This window comes from Somniosus microcephalus, unplaced genomic scaffold, assembly GCF_052327205.1.
Source record: "Somniosus microcephalus isolate GS21.2 unplaced genomic scaffold, FLI_Smic_1.0 scaffold134, whole genome shotgun sequence".
Classification (NCBI taxonomy): domain Eukaryota; kingdom Metazoa; phylum Chordata; class Chondrichthyes; order Squaliformes; family Somniosidae; genus Somniosus; species Somniosus microcephalus.
The window spans coordinates 52,501-60,000 of NW_028225321.1; the positions used below are offsets into that span (position 1 = coordinate 52,501).

The window sequence follows — 7,500 nt, forward strand, 5'->3', positions numbered from 1 at the left end:
CGAACGGTCTCCACACGCTGAGGGACAGAGGGGCCAAGGGACATCAAATCCTTTGGTGTGCCGTAGCAGCAAGTCTTGTGCAGCCAAAATGGAAAGCTGAGATGAGGGATAAAAAAGCTTTGCAAGTATCAATGCCTTCTCTGAGGATTGAACTCAGGATCTTTAGATTATGAGACTGACGCGCTGCCTACTGCGCTAAGAAGGCACTGGCCGTGCAAACTGCTGGGCAGCATGACCAAGTAGGTGCGCTTGCGAGGCATCTAGAGCCATAATGCAAAGTGCGTAAAAAAGATTAAGCCAGGTAGGAGTCGAACCTACAATCTTCTGATCCGTAGTGAGACGCGTTATCCATTGCGCCACTGGCACAGCCTCTCCAGAGCAGCGGGCAACTCACAGTCCCACAACACTGCGGCATCAGCAGGTACACCAGGCCGCGAGCGTCAAAAGGCGCACGGCGGACAATCACCAAAGCGAGACACCTTTGCCGCTTCCCTTCGATTTTCAGGTGGTAGAGCGGAGGACTGCAGTGGAAAAAAAGCAAAGCAAAGTCGTCGTTAGGTCGCTGGTTCGACTCCGGCTTGAAGGAGCGGGCGTTCTTGTGCAGTAAGTGAGCGGTAAGGAGCTTTTAGCTCAAGGCAGTGCTCTTAACTTGACGCTGGTTTACATGTTGCTGCTGAGGCACAGGACACCTCCATTGCTTGAGCAGTTGCATCTGCACACCAGCAGGGAGTGCCTTTGAGCAGCAATGCACCAAAACACCCACCACTCTCTTTCAGGCAAAACCTCAGGCAAAAGAATTCATCTATCAGTCAGACAGGGCTCTCGGCTGCTCCCTCACGCTCGTGGCGGCTGCTACTTTCCGGTCACCTCGCTTCCCTTCCGTCGGCTCGGGCTCTTTCTCGGCTTCTTTCCCCATTTCTCTGACTTCCCGCCCTGCCGTTGCTCGGTAACGCCGATTGGAGCAAAGCGTTGAAAGAGATCAGGGAGCGGGCTAACCCAAAGCAGGAGATCCCTGCTGGTGGCGCAGCAACTCAGAGGCGAGTGCTAAGGAGCTACTGAGAAGCAAACTTGGTGCAATTGTAAGACGCAGCTGGGGAATTAGCTCAAATGGTAGCGCGCTCGCTTTGCATGTGAGAGGTAGCGGGATCGATGCCTGCATTCTCCACTCCTCTTTTGGCTCGGGGCAATGGCTCAAACGCAACAGTGGTGTCAGCTGTCGGTGAACCCGTGTACTTCCGAAGGGTCTCCACACGCTGAGGTACAGAGGGGCCAAGGGACATCAAATCCTTTGGTGTGCCGTAGCAGCAAGTCTTGTCGATAGTCTTGTGCAGCAAAAATGGAAAGCTGAGATGAGGGATAAAAATGCTTTGCAAGTATCAATGCCTTCTCTGAGGATCGAACTCAGGACCTTCAGATTATGAGACTGACGCGCTGCCTACTGCGCTAAGAAGGCACTTGCCATGCAAACTGCTGGGCAGCATGACCAAGTAGGTGCGCTTGCGAGGCATCTAGCGCCATAATGCAAAGTGCGTAAAAAAGTTCGAGCCAGGTAGGAGTCGAACCTACAATCTTCTGATCCGTAGTCAGACGCGTTATCCATTGCGCCACAGGCCCAGCCTGTACAGAGCAGCTGGCAACTCACAGTCCCACAACACTGCGGCATCAGCAGGTACACCAGGCCGGGAGCGTCAAAAGGCGCACGGCGGACAATCACCAAAGCGAGACACCTTTGCCACTTCCCTTCGATTTTCAGGTGGTAGAGCGGAGGACTGCAGTGGAAAAAAAGCAAAGCAAAGTCGTCGTTAGGTCGCTGGTTCGACTCCGGCTTGAAGGAGCGGGCGTTCTTGTGCAGTAAGTGAGCGGTAAGGAGCTTTCAGCTCAAGGCAGTGCTCTTAACTTGACGCTAGTTTACATGTTGCTGCTGAGGCACAGGACACCTCCATTGCTTGAGCAGTTGCATCTGCACACCAGCAGGGAGTGCCTTTGAGCAGCAATGCACCAAAACACCCACCACTCTCTTTCAGGCAAAACCTCAGGCAAAAGAATTCATCTATCAGTCAGACAGGGCTCTCGGCTGCTCCCTCACGCTCGTGGCGGCTGCTACTTTCCGGTCACCTCGCTTCCCTTCCGTCGGCTCGGGCTCTTTCTCGGCTTCTTTCCCCATTTCTCTGACTTCCCGCCCTGCCGTTGCTCGGTAACGCCGATTGGAGCAAAGCGTTGAAAGAGATCAGGGAGCGGGCTAACCCAAAGCAGGAGATCCCTGCTGGTGGCGCAGCAACTCAGAGGCGAGTGCTAAGGAGCTACTGAGAAGCAAACTTGGTGCAATTGTAAGACGCAGCTGGGGAATTAGCTCAAATGGTAGAGCGCTCGCTTTGCATGTGAGAGGTAGCGGGATCGATGCCTGCATTCTCCACTCCTCTTTTGGCTCGGGGCAATGGCTCAAACGCAACAGTGGTGTCAGCTGTCGGTGAACCTGTGTGCTTCCGAACGGTCTCCACACGCTGAGGGACAGAGGGGCCAAGGGACATCAAATCCTTTGGTGTGCCGTAGCAGCAAGTCTTGTGCAGCCAAAATGGAAAGCTGAGATGAGGGATAAAAAAGCTTTGCAAGTATCAATGCCTTCTCTGAGGATTGAACTCAGGATCTTTAGATTATGAGACTGACGCGCTGCCTACTGCGCTAAGAAGGCACTGGCCGTGCAAACTGCTGGGCAGCATGACCAAGTAGGTGCGCTTGCGAGGCATCTAGAGCCATAATGCAAAGTGCGTAAAAAAGATTAAGCCAGGTAGGAGTCGAACCTACAATCTTCTGATCCGTAGTGAGACGCGTTATCCATTGCGCCACTGGCACAGCCTCTCCAGAGCAGCGGGCAACTCACAGTCCCACAACACTGCGGCATCAGCAGGTACACCAGGCCGCGAGCGTCAAAAGGCGCACGGCGGACAATCACCAAAGCGAGACACCTTTGCCGCTTCCCTTCGATTTTCAGGTGGTAGAGCGGAGGACTGCAGTGGAAAAAAAGCAAAGCAAAGTCGTCGTTAGGTCGCTGGTTCGACTCCGGCTTGAAGGAGCGGGCGTTCTTGTGCAGTAAGTGAGCGGTAAGGAGCTTTTAGCTCAAGGCAGTGCTCTTAACTTGACGCTGGTTTACATGTTGCTGCTGAGGCACAGGACACCTCCATTGCTTGAGCAGTTGCATCTGCACACCAGCAGGGAGTGCCTTTGAGCAGCAATGCACCAAAACACCCACCACTCTCTTTCAGGCAAAACCTCAGGCAAAAGAATTCATCTATCAGTCAGACAGGGCTCTCGGCTGCTCCCTCACGCTCGTGGCGGCTGCTACTTTCCGGTCACCTCGCTTCCCTTCCGTCGGCTCGGGCTCTTTCTCGGCTTCTTTCCCCATTTCTCTGACTTCCCGCCCTGCCGTTGCTCGGTAACGCCGATTGGAGCAAAGCGTTGAAAGAGATCAGGGAGCGGGCTAACCCAAAGCAGGAGATCCCTGCTGGTGGCGCAGCAACTCAGAGGCGAGTGCTAAGGAGCTACTGAGAAGCAAACTTGGTGCAATTGTAAGACGCAGCTGGGGAATTAGCTCAAATGGTAGCGCGCTCGCTTTGCATGTGAGAGGTAGCGGGATCGATGCCTGCATTCTCCACTCCTCTTTTGGCTCGGGGCAATGGCTCAAACGCAACAGTGGTGTCAGCTGTCGGTGAACCCGTGTACTTCCGAAGGGTCTCCACACGCTGAGGTACAGAGGGGCCAAGGGACATCAAATCCTTTGGTGTGCCGTAGCAGCAAGTCTTGTCGATAGTCTTGTGCAGCAAAAATGGAAAGCTGAGATGAGGGATAAAAATGCTTTGCAAGTATCAATGCCTTCTCTGAGGATCGAACTCAGGACCTTCAGATTATGAGACTGACGCGCTGCCTACTGCGCTAAGAAGGCACTTGCCATGCAAACTGCTGGGCAGCATGACCAAGTAGGTGCGCTTGCGAGGCATCTAGCGCCATAATGCAAAGTGCGTAAAAAAGTTCGAGCCAGGTAGGAGTCGAACCTACAATCTTCTGATCCGTAGTCAGACGCGTTATCCATTGCGCCACAGGCCCAGCCTGTACAGAGCAGCTGGCAACTCACAGTCCCACAACACTGCGGCATCAGCAGGTACACCAGGCCGGGAGCGTCAAAAGGCGCACGGCGGACAATCACCAAAGCGAGACACCTTTGCCACTTCCCTTCGATTTTCAGGTGGTAGAGCGGAGGACTGCAGTGGAAAAAAAGCAAAGCAAAGTCGTCGTTAGGTCGCTGGTTCGACTCCGGCTTGAAGGAGCGGGCGTTCTTGTGCAGTAAGTGAGCGGTAAGGAGCTTTCAGCTCAAGGCAGTGCTCTTAACTTGACGCTAGTTTACATGTTGCTGCTGAGGCACAGGACACCTCCATTGCTTGAGCAGTTGCATCTGCACACCAGCAGGGAGTGCCTTTGAGCAGCAATGCACCAAAACACCCACCACTCTCTTTCAGGCAAAACCTCAGGCAAAAGAATTCATCTATCAGTCAGACAGGGCTCTCGGCTGCTCCCTCACGCTCGTGGCGGCTGCTACTTTCCGGTCACCTCGCTTCCCTTCCGTCGGCTCGGGCTCTTTCTCGGCTTCTTTCCCCATTTCTCTGACTTCCCGCCCTGCCGTTGCTCGGTAACGCCGATTGGAGCAAAGCGTTGAAAGAGATCAGGGAGCGGGCTAACCCAAAGCAGGAGATCCCTGCTGGTGGCGCAGCAACTCAGAGGCGAGTGCTAAGGAGCTACTGAGAAGCAAACTTGGTGCAATTGTAAGACGCAGCTGGGGAATTAGCTCAAATGGTAGAGCGCTCGCTTTGCATGTGAGAGGTAGCGGGATCGATGCCTGCATTCTCCACTCCTCTTTTGGCTCGGGGCAATGGCTCAAACGCAACAGTGGTGTCAGCTGTCGGTGAACCTGTGTACTTCCGAACGGTCTCCACACGCTGAGGGACAGAGGGGCCAAGGGACATCAAATCCTTTGGTGTGCCGTAGCAGCAAGTCTTGTGCAGCCAAAATGGAAAGCTGAGATGAGGGATAAAAAAGCTTTGCAAGTATCAATGCCTTCTCTGAGGATTGAACTCAGGATCTTTAGATTATGAGACTGACGCGCTGCCTACTGCGCTAAGAAGGCACTGGCCGTGCAAACTGCTGGGCAGCATGACCAAGTAGGTGCGCTTGCGAGGCATCTAGAGCCATAATGCAAAGTGCGTAAAAAAGTTCGAGCCAGGTAGGAGTCGAACCTACAATCTTCTGATCCGTAGTGAGACGCGTTATCCATTGCGCCACTGGCACAGCCTCTCCAGAGCAGCGGGCAACTCACAGTCCCACAACACTGCGGCATCAGCAGGTACACCAGGCCGCGAGCGTCAAAAGGCGCACGGCGGACAATCACCAAAGCGAGACACCTTTGCCGCTTCCCTTCGATTTTCAGGTGGTAGAGCGGAGGACTGCAGTGGAAAAAAAGCAAAGCAAAGTCGTCGTTAGGTCGCTGGTTCGACTCCGGCTTGAAGGAGCGGGCGTTCTTGTGCAGTAAGTGAGCGGTAAGGAGCTTTTAGCTCAAGGCAGTGCTCTTAACTTGACGCTGGTTTACATGTTGCTGCTGAGGCACAGGACACCTCCATTGCTTGAGCAGTTGCATCTGCACACCAGCAGGGAGTGCCTTTGAGCAGCAATGCACCAAAACACCCACCACTCTCTTTCAGGCAAAACCTCAGGCAAAAGAATTCATCTATCAGTCAGACAGGGCTCTCGGCTGCTCCCTCACGCTCGTGGCGGCTGCTACTTTCCGGTCACCTCGCTTCCCTTCCGTCGGCTCGGGCTCTTTCTCGGCTTCTTTCCCCATTTCTCTGACTTCCCGCCCTGCCGTTGCTCGGTAACGCCGATTGGAGCAAAGCGTTGAAAGAGATCAGGGAGCGGGCTAACCCAAAGCAGGAGATCCCTGCTGGTGGCGCAGCAACTCAGAGGCGAGTGCTAAGGAGCTACTGAGAAGCAAACTTGGTGCAATTGTAAGACGCAGCTGGGGAATTAGCTCAAATGGTAGCGCGCTCGCTTTGCATGTGAGAGGTAGCGGGATCGATGCCTGCATTCTCCACTCCTCTTTTGGCTCGGGGCAATGGCTCAAACGCAACAGTGGTGTCAGCTGTCGGTGAACCCGTGTACTTCCGAAGGGTCTCCACACGCTGAGGTACAGAGGGGCCAAGGGACATCAAATCCTTTGGTGTGCCGTAGCAGCAAGTCTTGTCGATAGTCTTGTGCAGCAAAAATGGAAAGCTGAGATGAGGGATAAAAATGCTTTGCAAGTATCAATGCCTTCTCTGAGGATCGAACTCAGGACCTTCAGATTATGAGACTGACGCGCTGCCTACTGCGCTAAGAAGGCACTTGCCATGCAAACTGCTGGGCAGCATGACCAAGTAGGTGCGCTTGCGAGGCATCTAGCGCCATAATGCAAAGTGCGTAAAAAAGTTCGAGCCAGGTAGGAGTCGAACCTACAATCTTCTGATCCGTAGTCAGACGCGTTATCCATTGCGCCACAGGCCCAGCCTGTACAGAGCAGCTGGCAACTCACAGTCCCACAACACTGCGGCATCAGCAGGTACACCAGGCCGGGAGCGTCAAAAGGCGCACGGCGGACAATCACCAAAGCGAGACACCTTTGCCACTTCCCTTCGATTTTCAGGTGGTAGAGCGGAGGACTGCAGTGGAAAAAAAGCAAAGCAAAGTCGTCGTTAGGTCGCTGGTTCGACTCCGGCTTGAAGGAGCGGGCGTTCTTGTGCAGTAAGTGAGCGGTAAGGAGCTTTCAGCTCAAGGCAGTGCTCTTAACTTGACGCTAGTTTACATGTTGCTGCTGAGGCACAGGACACCTCCATTGCTTGAGCAGTTGCATCTGCACACCAGCAGGGAGTGCCTTTGAGCAGCAATGCACCAAAACACCCACCACTCTCTTTCAGGCAAAACCTCAGGCAAAAGAATTCATCTATCAGTCAGACAGGGCTCTCGGCTGCTCCCTCACGCTCGTGGCGGCTGCTACTTTCCGGTCACCTCGCTTCCCTTCCGTCGGCTCGGGCTCTTTCTCGGCTTCTTTCCCCATTTCTCTGACTTCCCGCCCTGCCGTTGCTCGGTAACGCCGATTGGAGCAAAGCGTTGAAAGAGATCAGGGAGCGGGCTAACCCAAAGCAGGAGATCCCTGCTGGTGGCGCAGCAACTCAGAGGCGAGTGCTAAGGAGCTACTGAGAAGCAAACTTGGTGCAATTGTAAGACGCAGCTGGGGAATTAGCTCAAATGGTAGAGCGCTCGCTTTGCATGTGAGAGGTAGCGGGATCGATGCCTGCATTCTCCACTCCTCTTTTGGCTCGGGGCAATGGCTCAAACGCAACAGTGGTGTCAGCTGTCGGTGAACCTGTGTACTTCCGAACGGTCTCCACACGCTGAGGGACAGAGGGGCCAAGGGACATCAAA

The 7,500-nt window shown here is 54.1% G+C and overlaps 6 non-coding genes across 6 annotated transcripts; all 6 read right to left on the minus strand.

The window, feature by feature from the left end:
* Positions 1–1,380: 1,380 nt before the first annotated feature.
* Positions 1,381–1,453, minus strand: trnam-cau (transfer RNA methionine (anticodon CAU)). Its single transcript has one exon. It is a non-coding gene; the product is annotated as a tRNA-Met (tRNA).
* Positions 1,454–1,541: 88 nt separating this feature from the next.
* trnar-acg (transfer RNA arginine (anticodon ACG)) lies at positions 1,542–1,614 on the minus strand. The gene has a single exon. It is a non-coding gene; the product is annotated as a tRNA-Arg (tRNA).
* Positions 1,615–3,864: 2,250 nt separating this feature from the next.
* Positions 3,865–3,937, minus strand: trnam-cau (transfer RNA methionine (anticodon CAU)). The gene has a single exon. It is a non-coding gene; the product is annotated as a tRNA-Met (tRNA).
* Positions 3,938–4,025: 88 nt separating this feature from the next.
* On the minus strand, positions 4,026–4,098 carry trnar-acg (transfer RNA arginine (anticodon ACG)). The gene has a single exon. It is a non-coding gene; the product is annotated as a tRNA-Arg (tRNA).
* A 2,250-nt stretch (positions 4,099–6,348) lies between these two features.
* trnam-cau (transfer RNA methionine (anticodon CAU)) lies at positions 6,349–6,421 on the minus strand. Its single transcript has one exon. It is a non-coding gene; the product is annotated as a tRNA-Met (tRNA).
* An 88-nt stretch (positions 6,422–6,509) lies between these two features.
* Positions 6,510–6,582, minus strand: trnar-acg (transfer RNA arginine (anticodon ACG)). Its single transcript has one exon. It is a non-coding gene; the product is annotated as a tRNA-Arg (tRNA).
* Positions 6,583–7,500: the final 918 nt, after the last annotated feature.